The 16,128-nt window shown below is 43.7% G+C and overlaps 1 protein-coding gene across 4 annotated transcripts in view; it reads left to right on the top strand.

The window, feature by feature from the left end:
- Positions 1–16,128, top strand: part of Chdh (choline dehydrogenase) — a 40,707-nt gene that overhangs the window by 6,891 nt on the left and 17,688 nt on the right. For 3 of the 4 annotated variants that reach the window (XR_003846884.1, XM_029555345.1, XM_029555346.1), the window contains exon 2: positions 1,751–1,902. The exons of the other annotated variant lie outside the window; for it this stretch is intronic. The gene's annotated coding sequence lies outside the window, so the exon portion shown is untranslated. The remainder of the gene's footprint in view (positions 1–1,750; positions 1,903–16,128) is intronic. 4 annotated transcript variants of the gene reach the window in all.

The raw sequence follows: 16,128 nt of genomic DNA, 5'->3' as shown, positions 1-16,128 counted from the left end.
ACCCACTCCCCCTCCTGCCCTTGTTAGTGATATTTGAGATTCTAAGCCTAGGAAGGCTGAAATCCTCTTTAGTATGGAAATTTTAAAGCCTATGCAAATTGATCTAGAGGAAATTGAGGTGGGGACTCCCTGTTTTGTTTCTGTCCCTAAGTTTCCTTCTACACTGTCTCCTGTGGCTGACCTTTTTTTTCTGCCCTCCTAGTTCTTTGTAACTTTAAAAAAAATTATAATATAAAATGTAAATGTTGGTTGTGTAAATACAGTCTTGAGGAAACAGTGACCACAAAATGCCTGTACTCAAGAATCACATTTTTTCTGTCAGTTTTTTCAGTTTGCATTTCTGAAAGGGTCTACTAGGCAGGAAAACCTCAAGACGGTTTTCAGTCTGACAGCTGATGGTTTCATCCTCAGATCTGCGCTCTAAGTTCTCATCCAGGATCCAGCTCAGAGTCACACACTACAAGATGGGCCTGCCTCTTATTTCTCTCACAATCTGTAGGTTCCTCCACCCACTTTAAATACTTTAAAAAGTATTTTCTTTGAGCCAGGCGTGGTGGCGCATGTCTGTGGTCCCAGCACTTGGGAGGCAAAGGCAAGTGGATCTCTGTGAGTTCAAGGCCAGCCTGGTCTACATAGTGAGTTCCAGGACAGCTGGGGCTACAGGGACACCCTGTCTCAAAAAGACAAAAAAAAAAAAAAAAAAAAAAAAAAAAAAAAAGAATTTTTTTGTGTATTTCATACAATGCATCTTAATCATATTTATAACTCCTCCCCATCTGTTACCCCCCCATAGCCCACCCCCTGGATTTCATGCATTCTGTCATATGTGTTAAAGCCTATCAAGTCAAATTTGCATACCGAGATGTCCCTCTGTGTGAGCTCCTCCACAGGAGCCAGCTCAGCCTATCTAGTGTCACTCCCTTAAAGAAGATCAATTCTCCCTCACCCAGCAGTGATCAGTTTTCAGGAGTTCCTCTGCTAAGGTTGGGGCCTCCTGCCTTGCCCCAGTTTTATGCTGGGTTTTTGTCTGATTGAGTCCAAATCTGGGTCTTGGGCATGTCGTCACCATTGCTGTAAGCTCATATAAGCATGTTCCCAGAAGCCTAGAGGATTCTGTCTCCTTGTGGTCATCCCCCAGCCCTGGCTCTTACAATCTTTCTGCCCTCCCTCCTCCCAATGGTCCCTGAGTCCTGGATCACCCCTTACCTTTTTATTACTTGAGTTTATGGTTGAAGAAATGTGTGTGGTTTCCCTACCTGGATTCTGTCCCTCTTCAGGGTCTCCTTGTCCTTGGTGGATGCATTTGGAAGTATGATTGGATTCTGGTTTGAATTTCTTGGTAGGCTATTTCCCAGGTGACATTGCATCCTCCCATTCAGACCCTAGCCCCAGCCACTAGGAGGAGTCCTTAGTTTTCAGTTACCTCCTGTGATGTTACTCGGTGAGGTGCAAGCTGGCCCTCAATGCTTTCTTTTCCTAAGTCTGCTAGTTCCAGGAACCTCTTATTCAGAGGGCGCCCCAGCAGTTGCTGTGGAGAGCTGATGGTGGTGTGGTGTGGGGAGGGTAGTAGCTTCAGGGTACTGTTAGAACACCATGGGGAGGGAAATGATGTCTCCTGCCCAGAGGCAGGCAGTGTCCTCTGCAGGCATCAAGAACCTGGGAACCCATGCTATAAGGACGTTAGCCTTGAGGGCCCCCAACTCTAAGGCGTTTTCTTGGCTGCCTCTGACTTACCTTGTCCCGTCCACAGTGACTTCACCTACAGACTCCACAGAGCAAAAGTATTCTGCCTGAGCCCAGGGGCCAGAGGGTGTGGCCTTGTCTTCTCCATCCAGATACCATCTTTCAGAAGGCAGTGACTCCTTTCAGATTTTCCACTGCAACTGTTTGCTGTGTGCCAGGGTAAGATTCCTAGGAAAAGAAACCTGGATTTAAAAAAATTATTAGCATATGTTCACTATATAAAGCAATGGAAACCAGATTATTGAAGAAAATGCTTGCATTTTCTTGACATTTAATTTTGTTTACTTATGGAGACATTTATTTATGTAGCCATGGTGGCCTTGAACTTGTGATCCTTCTATCTCTGGTTTTGATCTATGTATATGTCCAGGTAGCCACGGCCAAGTTAGGAACCAGAACTCCCTCATACCTGTCTGTCCTGGCAGAGATGTATAGGTTCAGCACTACTATCTCAGGCTGCCAGGGGCAGTTGGCCATAGGCCATGTATGGGCCCTTTCTTGAATGTGTCCCTGCAGCCAGTATTAAAGAATGCTCAGCACATATTAAAGAATGCTCAGTAGTGGGCAAGGCCTGAGAGCCCTGGCTGCCCTGGGGGGGCTCATTATTAATTTGTTGAGGTTTCAGAAAATGGTACATAGAGAAATTCCAGGATGGATGTGGCCAGAACAGGGCTGGGCTATAACCTCAAGGCTTTCACCCAGTAACCCATCATACCATATCTCCCACCCCAAAGGTTCTGCAACCTCCTAAAACAGCATCACCAGCTGGGGCTGCTGTCTCTCTAAGAAACTGATGCTTAAGTGAGACCTGAGGAAAGGGAAGAGAGAGGCAGGGGAAGGAAGCTGGAGCATGCACCAGGAGGAAGGAACAGTACGTTCAGAGGCCTGGGGCAGGAAGGGCCGGTGCTCTATGCACCTGGAACTAAGGGAGCACAGGGAGGGGTGACAGGTGGAGGCAGAGGCCAGGCTGGGCCGACTCTTAGAACAGCAGGGGACTGTGGGACCATAAGGAAGTTCATTCTGATGTTTTAGGGATTTGGGTGGCCTGGGTTGGAGGGAACAGTGAAATTTCTATTGGAGGAGCAGCCACCTGGTCTCATTGCTCTACAAAGTCTTATCTCAGCGACTGAGACCCTTCCCACCCCGGGCCACTGCTGTGCTCATCTCAGCGCTCCACAGAGCTGAGAAGAAGGGCTAGGAAGGATCTGCTGGGCTGCAGGAAAGTAGTCAGATCTTTACCAACTTCTTAGTCTTCCTTCGCCCTGGCAGGGGTGTTTGGTGCCTCTGTACATTTCCAGTGGAGGCTGTGACCTTCTGACTGATGTGGTTTGGATGCCTGGGACTGTGGTGGGACAGGCCCAGGCCCTGACTTGACATGGGGCATGGGCAGGTACTCGACCTCTCAGGACTGGCTTTTCATGGGCTAGTGATGGTGAAGCTCTCAGCATCCCCTGATATCTTTGGAGGGGCTCAGTGGGATAACCCACAGCCAGTGTTCAGCATGGGTAACTGTTAGTTTGGTGCATGTTATAGTGTCCCTCTGTGGTCACACAGAGGGTCTTTAAAATAATTTTTAATAGCCAGGTGTGGTGGTGCACACCTTTAATCCCAGCACTTGTGAGGCAGAGGCAGGCAGATCTCTGTGAGTTCAAGGCTAGCCTGGTCTATGTAGTGAGTTCCAGGCTAGCTGGGGCTATGGGGAGACCCTTTCTCAAAAATACCAAAAAAATAATATTTTTTTTAAATTTATTTTTATTTTATGAATATGAGTGTTTGGCCTGCTTGGAAGTACACCTGTGTTGTGTATTGCCCATAGAGGCCAGAAGAGGGCTTCAGATCCCCTGGAACTGGAGTTACAGATGGTTGTTGGGGGCCATGTAGGTAGATGGGAATTGAACCTGGGTCCTCTGTAAGTGCTCTTAACTGCTGAGCCATCTCTCCAGCCCCCATTCAGAGGCTCTTACCTGCACAAAACCCCTTCTCAGTTGGGAGCCTCATCTGGGGTCTCTGGGGACTGCAAGTCAAAGCCAACCGCAGAAGGGCAAGCGGTAAAAGTCACATGACCTGCCACAAATCCTCCAGTTGAGAGTGATTCCCAGATTGGCAAGGGTGACTGAGGCCCCCATGATGGTTTTCGTTGCTCCCTTGAAGGGTCTGGACCATGGGCACATGACGAGTATGAAGACCAAGTAGGAGTTCTGGTCTCGAGGGCTGGAGCTCACAGAATGGGAAGCGACTTTCTCTTGAAGCTCTTAACTATCTGAGCTCTACGTAGACTCAGGTCTGCCTGTGCCTTGCTCAGGATGCCGTGTGTTGTGGGTTAGCAGGACCTTTTTGCATAGATGGATTTTCTTTTTAGTAAGCAGAAGCCTGTTGGCGGTTGTAAGGTTTTGCAGTGTTAGGAAGGCAGGACAGACCTCTGGTGTATTTGGTTCGACTGTGCAGTGTTTCCTTGCGGTTAAATTCCTGGAAGATGGCTGAGCCCAAGGCCTACACCTTTATGATTGCAATGCACCCATCATCTTCCGTGTCCTGGCCAGCTGGGTCCAGATCAGAATTAGTATTTGACGTGGAGCCTGAGCTCCTTGAGCTGAAGCAGCTCCAATGCATGGTTTTTCCATGGGCCTGGCGGGGCGCTGGCTGGCCTTACTCACAGCTTGTCTTTGCTTCTTGGGTGAGTGAAAGGATCTTTGTGGTTCAAGGAACTGACCCTAGTATGGTGCTGACTGAATGTTAGAAAAGGAAACACACAGAGAGACAGATATACACTCACAGACACCTGTGCACAGATCCATGCACAGACACACACATAAAGACATGCACAGATACGTGCACAGACACACACCTGAGAGATGGGGAGGAAGAAACGAGAGGAAGGAGGTGCCGTGAGGTGCTCTGTTTAACAGGTCCCTTTGAGATGGTTTCCAGTGTTGCAGCAGTGTACTACAGATAAGATCCTGTCCCAAGTAAGGGACTTCCGAAATGGTGGGTAGGTACTTGATTCTGGCTATGGTTCCTTTGTAACTTAAAACCTCCCCTCCCTGCCAAATTACAAAACTTTGCATGGCTGGTCACGCACTTGGCCTTGCAGGCATTCTGATTTGCCGTATAAGACAGCGTCCTTACCACAAAGCTACGCCACACTTTTCAACACCCGTTTTCAGTTACTGATTTGACATGTTGGTTCATGCTATGGAGAACTGTGGTCACAAAAGCCAGTAGCAAAACCAGCAGTGTGTGGTGACCCTGAGTTTGCATTCTCCATTTATTTTCCTCTCTCTACTTGATCTACACACTGCACATCCAGAGAGATCTGTGGCTTCTTCAAAGCTGGGCCCCAACTAACCTGAGAACAGTTAAAGGGGCTGAAGGTGTCATGGTGGAAGAGTTGGGGACTTGCCAGGAGATGGGATTTTGTAATACCTGGAGAGGAATTGACTGTCTCCACTCTGGAAGGAAAGCCTGTCTTCTCTCCTCCCCAGCAGGCCCATGCTTCCCGGTGAGACTGCCCATGGCTCCTAAGTCTGTCCACCTTGATTTTTGTCTGTTGTTTCAGGATTTGATGCAAGTGAAAAGCTCTGGGTGCAGTCCCTGCTCAGAGCAGCTGTTATCCTCAAATCTGCTTTATTTATTTATTTGCTAGATTTATTTATATGTTTGTTTGCTAAATTTTTGATGACGGTGTCTCATTTTGTAGTCCAGGCTGGCTTCTACCTGCTATCCTTTTAACCTCCTGTGTGTGGCGTTACAGGTGTGCACCATTGTGCCCAGCTCTGGCCTGAAATCTTTGGACCTTGCTCACTCAGAGCTGAATCATTTTACAGAACCCACCCAGATCTGAACTGCATGTGGGGTCCTTCTTAAGTGGTTTGGGTTTTTTTTTTTTTGTCGGGGGGGAGGTTTAAAAATGTCTATTTTAACCATTTTTAAGCTCACAGTTCATTGGCATAAAGTTCACGCACAGAGGTGTACATCCTTTACCACCACTGGCCATTTCCACAGATCTTCGGTTTACCACCCAGAAGTACTGTTCTCATTAAACAGCTCCTGTTCATTTCTCTTTCTTCTGCCCCTGGTTATGTCTAATCTACTTCCTTTGTCAATAAATTTACCTATTCTAAGGAAAGTCCTCATAAGTATTTGACCTTGGGTATCTGGCATATTTCACTCACCATAATGATCTCAGGTTTCATCTGTGTTATAGCTTGTACCAGAATTTCATTCCTTTTTAAAGCAAAATAACATTCCATTGTGTTGACATACAGATTTTGCTTATCCATTCATCTGGATAAGCAAAGCCACCTGTTTCTGACTGTGGTTATTGTGAATAGTGCTGCCATAAACATTGGTACAGACTTGTCTGTGTGCTGATGGCTAGCAAGCCCCAACAATCTTGTTTCCACCTTCCACAGCACCTTTGCAGCACATGTGTGGCCATGCCCAGCTTTTTACGCAGGTGCTAGAGATTTCAAGTTCTCATGCTTGCGTAGTGAGCACTTTACTGATTGGAGCCGTCTCCCCAGATCCCTCTGCCCAGCTTTCCCACGGGTGCTGGACATCTGCACTCAGGTCTTCATGCTTGCACAGCAGGCACGTACTAACCTAGCCATCTCCTCAGTTCCTTGAGTTGCTTTTTTGCCAGTGGCACAAACAAAGGTCCGACTTCATGCTTTAGCATGTGCTAATTTCCCACGTACCATTCGTTGCGAAGACCATCCTTTTCCTTTTGAATGATCTTGACTCTCTGGTTGAAAGTCAGTTGGCCATCTATTCAAGGGTTTGTTTCTGTTCTGTTCCAGTAGTCCAAATGTCTGAGTTTGTAAAACTGCTACGGTTTTGGTAACTATAGTACAGTCATTCTATATCAGGAATTGAGTCCTCTAGTTTTGCTCTTCTCTTTCAACATTTGCTTATCTACTTTTAGCTATTTGGGGTGTCTTTAGAGTCCATATTTTTTTTAAAATAAATAATTTATTGGAGATTTCACACATGCATATAAGATGTTTTGATCAAATCCATACCCACTCCCTCCCCTCCAATTCCTCCCATATCTTCCCATCACTTTTTTCTGATAACTTCATGTACTCTTTCTCCTTCTTTGATTTATTTTTTTATGGGGCTTTTGGCTACTCTAACATTCCCCTTTCTGAAAAGGTAACCCTAAAATCTTTTAAGGATTAGATAAAAGCTCCCAAATATTTTTGACATTATTGTCCTTTGGAATGGAGTAGGTTGCTAAGAGGCCCAAGGACATTGTGAGTTATAGCCAAGAAACTGGCCACTTTTCTTTGGGGTCTTTTTACCCTGTCTAGCCTATTCCTACCTCCTATTCTTATCACACCATCCTCTGAAGAGGTTACCCAAATTGCCATAGGGAATCAGGACGCTGACTGCTCTGGCTTCTTCCATGCTGAACAGGGATGCAGGGTGAGGCAATTGGGGTACCCCTTCAGTGGGTCTGTCTAAAAGACTCCCAAATTGCATAACTATTAACTGTGGAAAGAAAAGGGGTCTATCTAAAAGACTCCAAAATTGCATAACTCTTATCTCAAGGAGGAAAAGAAAGTCTTTGAATCATGAATAGGAGATGTGAAGGAGAAGTAAAGGCAAGAGTAATTATCATTACAAGTTCTAGATAGGAAACTAGAAGAAAGTCAGAATGGGGCAATTTTCAAGTGTTCATGTGAGAATCCATTGGAATTTCTTGACAGGGGCTTCCAAAAGCATCCCTCTATTGGGTTCCTCCTCATTTTTCTTTTGTCTTCCAAGGCTGGACTCTAGAGTGATGGATTCAGGATTTGCTTTTAGGTATTTTGATAGCTGTTGGAGTGGTTAGAATCAGTGTCAGTTCCCTCTCAAAGGCTTCTAGCTAGGGGGAGAAAACAAATTTATTCATCATTTTAGAACCATAGCTGGCTGTCTCCCTTAGCTACAGGTGGGCACTACAGTATTGGAGACTGTCCTAAAGTCATTTATATTAATTATCAATTAATGTTGAGAGGCAGGCATTTATTAGTATATTTGGACATCTGGACCACTTCCAGTTCAGAGCAGGAAGAGTATCTTGAACATGAATTCTTAGTGTTTGTGACTACAAAAACTATGCTACGGATACTCTTGCTACTCTTGGGTTAGAATATTGGATGTAAGGGGTTCAGACCTCCATCGGGGTAGTGGCTCATAGCTCAGCAGACCTCCAGAGAGTGCTGGGATCTGGCATCCCTCTGGTCTCCAACTACCAGAGGGCCTGAGAACCCAGGGGACTGCCTGACAGTTCCTGGATCCTGCCTCCGTGTGCAGGTCCTTTTAATAAGATGGTGCTATATAGCAGTCCCTTCTGCATGAAATAACTACCATCATAACGACTTTGGCTGAGCCTGATTGCTAAATATCATCGCAATTGGGCTTGCTGACAGTTGTGCTCATTCATTCAAGGAGGGCCAAGGAGAGTCATCGGACCCTTACTACATTGTCCAGCAACTCTTCCCAGCCAACTGTATGTAATTTGGCCCTAATCACATATGGCCTCCTGTATTTGAGGAGGGCTAAAGTATACAATCTGGGGAAGGGTAGGAAGAGAAGGCATGATCCATGATGGGTAAAGGCTTTCCAGTGTGCATGCCCTCAGGTTATACATACACCTCAGCAACCCCTCAGTTATCTCGGTAAGTAAGATCAATAAATTCATTGGTTCCCCAATAAAACTTTAATCAAACATTGGCTTGACACTAGAACCTTGAAAGGGAATAAGCACTGCTTAGCATCCCCAGGAAAAGAAGTCTCACAGCAGATGGAAAATTTATTTGTTAATGCTATTATGTCTCATAATTATTTTTAAAAAAAGAAAATGAAAATGACAGGGTCTCCTTGTAGCCCCAGCTGTCCTGGAACTCACTATGTAGACCAGGCTAGCCTTGAACTCACAAAGATCCACCTGCCTCTGCCTCCCAAGTGCTGGGATTAAAGGCGTGCGACACCACGCCCGGCTCATAATTATTTTTATAAAAAGAAAGTGAGAATGTAAAAGATGTTAAAAGGATATGGGGATGGAGATATTTTCCAAAATAGAAAAAATGAGAAAGCCTAAGCAAATGATGAAGGTCTATGTAGGTTTGTTATGATATATAAAGGATGAGCCAAAATAATACACACATAATCTTAAAATGTCTATGGTCATCATTTAGTCAACTAGTTTAAGGAACAAAATATATATCTAGTCAAAGTTTATCTGAGAATATTTGTTTTTTTACCCAAGCTTTATCTATATAGTACATGGTAATTAAAAGTACCAGACTGGTGGAACTAACCTTATTGGATGTTTAACAGCCATACTTTGAGGCTTATACTAATGTGGTCAGAGGGACTTAAGACAGTTTTTGCCCCTTGCCCTCCAAGGTCGACTAAGTTCCAGGGGACTAGGAAGATCTCTCAAAATGTGCTGTAACTGTGGTGGGTCACCTTTCCTCTTGTTCAGGGAGGACATGGAGACCCCATGAGATGCACTTGAACCAGTGTCCAGGCTACAAAGAGGAGGGTCAACTCAGAGGAAATATCTCATTCATGCTTCCAAGTGAAGCCAGACAAGCAGGACCTTCGATTTATCTTCACATAGATGAAACTGGTAAAAGAAAGGAGCCAGGAGCTCCTCCCAAGCCCATGTGACCCCCTGAGGAACAGACCTTAAGTGTAAAAATAAATTGATTTATTTGGGCCAACTGTATGGTCTTAAACGTCCATTTAATTTTTTTATATTTTATGTTTTTATTTTGTGTGTATGAGTATATTGCCTGCATGTATGTAAGTGCACCAGTGTTGTGCAATGCTGCAGAGGTCAGAAGAGGGCTTTGGATTCCTCTGGAACTGGAGTTAAGGATGGTTCATAGCTGCTATGTGGGTGCCGGGAATTGAACCCGGGTCCTCTGCAAGAGCAGTCAGTGCTCTTAACCGCTGAGCCATCTCTCCAGCCCCCACATCCATATAATTTTTAGAATGAGTTTTCTTTAATTCTTTCTCTTTCTTTCTCTTTCTTTCTCTTTCTTTCTTTCTTTCTTTCTTTCTTTCTTTCTTTCTTTCTTTCTTTCTTTCTTTCTTTCTTTCTTTCTTTCTTTCTTTCTTTCTTTCTTTCTTTCTTTCTTTCTTTCTTTCTTTCTTTCTTTCTTTCTTTCTTTCTTTCTTTCTTTCTTTCTTTCTTTCTTTCTTTCTTTCTTTCTTTCTTTCTTTCTTTCTTTCTTTCTTTCTTTCTTTCTTTCTTTCTTTCTTTCTTTCTTTCTTTCTTTCTTTCTTTCTTTCTTTCTTTCTTTCTTTCTTTCTTTCTTTCTTTCTTTCTTTCTTTCTTTCTTTCTTTCTTTCTTTCTTTCTTTCTTTCTTTCTTATTTTATGTCTTTGAGTGTATTGCCTGCGTGTATGTAATGGCACCTGTGTCGTGCAATGCCATGGAGGTCAGAAGAGGGCTTCAGATTCTTCTGGAACTGGAGTTAAGGACTTTATTGTGCAGTGCTCACGGAGGTCAGAAGAGGATGTTAGATCCCCTGGAACTGGCATTAGGATGGTTGTTAGCTGCTATATGGGTACTGGGAACTGAACCTGGGTTCTCTGCAAGATCAGCCAGTGCTCTTAACTGCTGCCCCTCAAAGGACATCTTGCAGGAGTCAGTTCCACCATTTGGGTTCCAGGAATCAAATTCAGGTTGTCAAGCTTGAGAGTAATTACCTTTACCTGTGGAGCCATCTCATGGATCCCTAAAATGAGTTTTTCTACTGAAAAAAAGAAAAAGCCATTGAAATTCTGATAGTAGTTTCATGGGATCTATGTATCACTTTGGGTAGTATTGGTATCCTAACTATGGGAGCTTCCCTGCCTATGAACATGGGCTGTCACTCCACCTTTCAGCAGCATTTTATCGTTTTCATTTTTATAAGTGTGACAGTTAATGTCACCTTGGCAGGGTTTAGAATCACCTATGAGCAACACCTCCGGTCATGTTGGTGAGGGCATTTCCAGAGAAAATTAACTGAGGTAGGAGGACATACCCTGAGTGTGGGTGGCACTGTTTCATGGGCTGGGGCCCCAGACTGCGAAGGAAAAGTGAGCAGAGTTCTAGCATTCACCTCCCTCTGCTTCCTGAGTGTGACTGCAGTGTGACCAGCCACATCACACTCCTGCCTCTGCTCCTTCCCTGCTGTTATAGACTGTCTCCCTCAAACCACGAGCCAAAATAAACCTTTCCAAGTTGCTTTTGTCACATTTTCTCACAGTAGTGGAAAAAATAACTAATACAGTATTTCTTTTTAACTTCTTGGTTTGTGTGTGTGTGTGTGTGTGTGATTCTGTGTCCATGCATGTACATGGGGGCAGGTGGTCTAATTGACCCCTTTATTCCGTTGAGGCAGGGCCCCTCACTGCAGTTGGGGTGCTGGCCTCATGCTCCAGTGATCCTCCTGGCTCCTCCCCTGACAGAGTTGGGGTTACAGGCAAGCACATGGCCATGTCTGTTTTGTTTTTTTTAAATGTGGGTGCTGGTATTTGAACTCAGATCCTCATGCTAATGCAGAGCAAGAGCTACCCCACTGAGCCTTCTCCCCAGTCCCTAGTTTATTCTTTTCGATGCTATTATGAATGAATGATATTCCTCATTTCTTTTTCAGATTGTTCATTTTTACTTATTCTGTAGAAATGCAGCTACTTTTTTGTATGTTGATTTTGTATACTACAACTCTACTGAATTGAATAGCAATAATAATTTCTTGCGTGCGTGTGTGCGTGCGTGCGTGCGTGTGTGTGTGTGTGTGTGTGTGTGTGTGTAAGCAAGCAAGCACCCTTCTCTTTTTCTTAGCAGGAAGCTTGCTGCCTTTCATCACTGAGCTTGACATGAAAGATTTATCAATTTTGTTGCTGCTTTAAGAACCAACCTTTATCTTCATCAGTTTCTTCCACTGTTTGTCGTTTATTTATCTCTGCTCTAATCTTCTTTGTTTCCTTCCCTTAGCTAGCTCTTGGTTTAGTTTGTTCTATTTTCTAGTTGCTTCAAAGGTAAGAGATCTTTCCTCTGTTTAAATATATGCAGTCGTACCAGTGAACTTTCCTCTTAGTGCGGCTTTTATTGTGTCACGGGTTTGGTAATTTGTGTTTTCTCCTTTTTTTCAAATGACTTCTAATTTCCTTTGTGATTTCTTTGACACACTGGTCTTTTAGGAGTGTTGATTTTCTTGTTCTTCTTTTTAAGATAGGGTCTCACTATGTAGCCCTGGCTGACCTGGAACTCACTATATAGACCAGGCTGGCTTCAAACTCACAGTGATCTGCTTCTGCCTCCCAGGTACTGGGATTAAAGGCATGAGCCACCATGCCTGGCTAATTTCATATTTTTGTGAATTTTCCAAGGTTTTTTGGGGGGTTTATTGGTTTCTAGTGTCGTTCTTCTGTGGTACGAAAAGATTCTTGGTATGTTTTCAGTCTTTTAAAATCTATAATCTGTCCTGGAGGTTGGCCCGTGGACACTTGAGAAAAGCTGTGTTTCTGTTGTTGTTTCGTGTATATCTGTAACATCCAGTTGACTTACAATTTTTTCTTCTATTACCTTATTAATCTTTTCTGTCATTATTCAACTCTGAAGTCTTCAGTTGTTCTTGTAGAACTGTTTATTTATTCATTCAGATCTCAGATTTTGCTTCATGAATTTTGACACTCAGGTGCATATATGAATTACCTATCTTAAAATTCAGGCTACAACCTCTTATAGTTTTATTTCTATATTTACATTTAGGATTCATCCTCATACTCCTGCCTCTCCTCCCTCGCTCTTTTTTCTTACTCCCTCCCCTTTCCCTCCCTACTCCTATCTTTCTCTTCTCTCTCTTTCTTTACTGAGATAGGGCCTCACTATGTAGCCCAGGCTGGCTTGAAATGGTGCTCCTCCTGCCTCAGCCTCCCAGGTGCTGGTGTCGCAGCTGTGTACGTACCATCATGCCCACACATGTGTGTTCCTTTGTGTGACTCCAAGTGACTCTGCTACAACTACTTCCATATCCTTGTATTTCTGTGTGCTCTCTGAAATCATGTCAGCTTACACACACGCACATGCACACACGCATACATGCACACATATGCACATGCACACACACACGCACAGTCGGAGATTTAGCTGGCATTGCATTGGATCTATGAATCGGTTTGGGGAGAATTGACATGATAATATTATAGTCCTTGTGGTAGTTCACTCTATTTAGGATATATTTAATTTTTCGTGGCATTTCGTAGTTGTCTCTGTATAAGTCTTGCACATATTTTGTTTAATTTACTTCCAAGTATTTCATATTTTCCAGTGCTCTTGTAAATGTGCTGTTTTGTGTTTGCCTCTGTGGAGAGTGGGGTCATACCCCTTCTTATCAACCAGGCCAGTTTGATGTTGAGACTGGTGACCACACCCACCCAAGAGGCCTTGAAGAAGCTCATTGCTCACAGAGTGGAACGTCATGAGGAGAGCAGGCAGGCACCCAGGCTTGAGCAAACACAGGGGCAAGTGTTTCTGGGTTTTATTATTGCTAGAGTGTGGAAGGATGGACCAGGGAAACCCAGGTAAGGATGCCTGAAGATTGGCTGATTTGCATGATTTGCAAGAGGGTGGGGAACGCCAGAGTATTCTTACTGATTTCTTGAGGTATGGGGCAGAGGGAGAGAAGGGGGGAGAAGGCTTGGAAATCATCCTTGTTCAATTGAAAAAAGTACACAAAGTCTCTTTTTGGATACAAAGTCTCACTTTTCAGCCCTTGCTTAGCTTGGGACTGACTGTGTAAACCAGGCTAGCCTCGAACCCACAGAGATCTACCTGCCTCTGCCTCCTAAGTGCTGGAGGTAAGATGCTTTATTGCATTTTATTTAAAAAAATTAAATTACATTAATTAATTAATTAATTTTGTGTGTATACATGGAAGTCAGAGGACAATGTATAGGAACCAGTTCTCTTTCTACTTTGTGGGTTCTGGGGATTGAACTCGGGTCACCAGGCTTGACAGCAAACACCTTTACCTGCTGAGCCATTGCACTAGCTCCTTTACTGCATTTTTAAAAAGATTTAATGTTTTAAGAGCAGTTTTATTTTGCCAGCAAAATTGAAAGATACAGGTGTTTCCCCTTCACACGCATAACCTCCTCCATTGTCAACACCCCTCACTAAGGTGAAATCTTTATTACAGTTGGTGAATCTAAGAGCATTATCACCAGGGCCCCTCATTTACTGTAGAGTTCATTCACTCTTAGTGGTTGTGTTTCATGGGTTTGCACATGTATGATGACTTACACCAGCATTACAGAATCACACAGAGTAGCTTCACTGCTGTAGGAATCCCGTGTCCCCAGCATTTATCTGTCCTTCCCTCCCCTGAGCCCCTGGCAACCGATGGCTTTGTCCCCATCTGTGTAGTTTGTGTTCATGCAGAATGTCCTTAAGCTGGAATCATACAGTATATGACACCTTCAGATTGGTTTCTGGAACTTAGTAATGATCATTTAAGTTTCCTCCATGTCCTTTCATGGCTTATTGTTTTAGTGCTGAATAATATCCCATTGTCTGGCTATACCATAGCTTTATTTATGCATTTATCTGCAGATGAACAGCTTGGTTGCTTCCAAGTTTCTATTTTATTATTTCTCTGTGTGTGTGTGTGTGTCTGTGTGTGTGTGTGTGTGAGTGTATTGCCTGCATGTATGTAAGTACACCCATGTCGTGCAATGCCCACATGGTCAGAAGAGGGCATTGGATTCCCTGGACCTGGAATTACAGGTGATTTTTAGATACTATGTGGGTGCTGGGAGTCGAACCCTGGTCCTCTGCAAGAGCAGCCAGTGCTCTTAACTGCTGAGCCACCCTAACCCCTGCTTCTAAGTTTTGTACCCCTCCCATGCCCAGTATTGGGGATTAGACCCAGGGCCAGCCACATGATGCTACACAAGTATTTTACTTCTGAGCTACATTCCACATTCCAGTCTCAAATCCCTATACATGTTTCTATGTGGACATAAAACTCCTTTGAAACCAAGGATTGCAATTTATAGATCATGCAGTAAGAGTATGTTTAACTTTGCAAGATGTCAAAGTGGCTGTACCACTTTCTGTTTTTAACACTGTGAACGAGCATTCCTGGTGCTCCATGTCTTCAGCAGCATTTGATGCTGTCAGCATTTGGGATGTTGGCCATTGTGATGAGTGTGTAGTGAACTCTCAGTGTTATTTTTTAAGATTTATTTTTATTTTATTGTATGAGTATTTTGTTTGCATATGTGTAAGTGCACCATATGCATGCAGTGCCCACAGAGGCCAGAATAGGGCATCAGATACCCCGGGACTGGAGTTATAGATGGTTATTAGTTGCCATGTGGGTGCTGGGAACTGAACCTAGGTCCCCTGAAAGAGCAGTCCGCACTCTTAACTGCTGAGCCATCTCTCCAGACTCCAGGTTTTTTTTCCTTTTATAGTTTGTGCCTTTGGTGTTCTATCTAGAAAGTCAATGTCAAGCCCCTAATCATTGAGATTTCCTTCTGTACTCTAGGATTTTTTAAAAAATATTTTATTATTTTATGTATATGTGTGTATTTCCTGCATGTTTGTGAGTGCACCCATGTTGTACAATGCTGCGGAGGTCAGAAGAGGGCTTTGGATTTCCCTGGAACTGGAGTTAAGGATAGTTCATAGCCTCCATGTGGGTGCAGGGACTCGAACCCCCATCCTCTGCAAGAACAATCAGTGCTCTTAACCACTAATAACCGCATTCTAGGATTTTTTATACTTTTGTGTTTTATACTTGGGTTTATGATCCAGTTTGAGTTTTAGGGACCCATTTAAGTCTAGGTTCATTTGTGTGTGTGTGTTTCTTCAGTGCCATTTGTTGAAAATATCATTTTTGCTATGTTTTGCTGCCTTCACTTTGTGAAAGATCAGTTGACTGTATTTTCTGGTTTTATTTCCAGGCTCTACTCTGTTTTGTTGTTCCCTGTTGTTTGGCCAGTGTCACAGTGTCTTAGTTACAGTAGCAAGGCTGAACTTTAGGGAGTGTTAGTCCTCTACCTTTTTTATTTAATAATGCGCATGTGTGTATCTGTATGTGGATATGTACACATGAATACAGGTACCAGGGAAGGTCAGAGGCATTGGATCCCTTTGGAGCCAGAGTTAGGCAATTGTAACATGGGTGCTGGGAACTGAACTCAGGTCCTCTGCAAGAGCAGTATGTACTCCTAACCATTGAACCATCTCTCTGGTCCTGTTCTTCTCCCACATTGTGTTGACTAGTGTAAGTCTTTTCCCTCCGCATATAAAATTTGAATCAATTTATTGATTCCTACATACCTTTCTAGGGTTTTTATTGGGATTGCTTCGATCTGTAGACCAAG

The sequence above is a fragment of the Nannospalax galili genome, unplaced genomic scaffold (genome assembly GCF_000622305.1).
Source record: "Nannospalax galili isolate Female #2095 unplaced genomic scaffold, S.galili_v1.0 scaffold485, whole genome shotgun sequence".
NCBI classification, from domain to species: domain Eukaryota; kingdom Metazoa; phylum Chordata; class Mammalia; order Rodentia; family Spalacidae; genus Nannospalax; species Nannospalax galili.
Note: the sequence above shows the minus strand (reverse complement) of the source record. Positions and strands in the feature narration are given on the sequence as shown.